Consider the following 1,697-nt stretch of genomic DNA (forward strand, 5'->3'; position numbering starts at 1 on the left):
CAAGAACATTCTGCGCTACAAACGGAGAACGTTCAACTTAGAAATGAAAATGAACTTCTCAAAACAGATTTACTAAACTTCATTAAAGCCACTGAAACTTTTCACAACATCATGGGATCTCAAATAGGAATTTTTGATAAAGCTGGTCTTGGTTTCAATCAAACCCAAAAAACCAAACTCTATGAAAACTTCTTTGTCCCAGAAAGAAAGGAAGAAAAATGCTAGACTAGATGCTCATATTGTAAAAAACTTGGACATCTAGAATTTGCTTGCTACTTTAGAAAGAGGGATGAAAAAATTGAAAGAAATAAGTTTTTTAAACAAGAGAATCATCCTGTCAAAATTGTGTCTAAGAAACAGCAAAACGGAGAACGTTCTCCAGTTTGTCTCCCAAACGGAGAAAGTTCAAAATTACAAGTTGAACGCTTCAAAAACTCTTTTAAACCAAAGTTCAACTCCTCTAAATCCTATGTTGTTAAACCCATTTCAAAATCAACAACTAACAACACAGCTGTTTCCAAAACAAGAATGATATGCCACTAAAAAACTAACTCTCAAGGACCCAAAACAAAGTGGGTACCTAAGACTGAAATGATATCACCTGCAGGTTGGTTTTCAAAATACAAAGAGAAAGCCTTGGTTCTTGGACAGTGGCTGTTCAAGGCACATGACAGGAGATAGAAATTGTTTCATAACCTTCAGCAAGAAGGATGGTGGTTCGATCACATTTGGAAATGATGATCAAGCTCAAATTAAGGGTAATGGAACCATTGGTAAGACAAACTCTGCTCAAATAAATGATGTTCAATACGTGGAAGGATTAAAACACAATTTATTAAGCATAAGTCAGTTATGCGACAATGGATGCGAAGTCGTTTTCAAGCCAAAGGTATATGAAATCAAGAAAGCTAAAACTGGAAAAATTCTGTTTTCTGGAAAGCGAAAGAAAAATTTATATGTTTTATATCTTGAAGAATTACCTGATGAATCATGCTTTATATCAATCAATAAAGATAAATGGATCTGGCATAAAAGGGCTGGACATATCAGCATGAAAACGATTTCAAAAATCTCCAAACTTGATCTTGTTAGAGGCTTACCAAAACTTAATTTTGAGAAAGATAAAATTTGTGAAGCTTGTGCAAAAGGTAAGCAAGTCAAAAGTAGCTTTCATACAAAAGATTTTGTAACAACAAAAAGAACTCTTGAACTACTTCACATAGATTTATTCGGGCCTGTCAAAACAACAAGTCTAGGAGGAATGAAATATGGTTTTGTTATTGTTGACGATTTCTCAAGATTTACATGGGTTCTGTTTTTAAAACAAAAAGATGATGCATTTGAATCATTCAAAACATTTTATAAAAAGGTGTAGAATGAAAAGGAGTCCAGCATCATCTCTGTAAGGAGTGATCATGGAGGAGAATTCATAAATGCCTCATTCAAAAGCTTTTTTGATGAACTTGGTATATCTCACAATCTTTCATGTGCAAGAACTCCACAACAAAATGGAGTTGTTGAAAGAAAAAATAGAACACTACAAGAAAGGGCAAGAACTATTTTAGAAGAATCAAATGTTGAAAGGTATTTTTGGGCAGAAGCCATAAACACTTCTTGCTATATCTTGAACTGTGTATCTATCAGAAAAATCATCAACAAAACTCCATACGAAATCTGGAAAAACAGAAAACCAAACA

Source organism: Cicer arietinum, chromosome 5 (genome assembly GCF_000331145.2).
Source record: "Cicer arietinum cultivar CDC Frontier isolate Library 1 chromosome 5, Cicar.CDCFrontier_v2.0, whole genome shotgun sequence".
NCBI classification, from domain to species: domain Eukaryota; kingdom Viridiplantae; phylum Streptophyta; class Magnoliopsida; order Fabales; family Fabaceae; genus Cicer; species Cicer arietinum.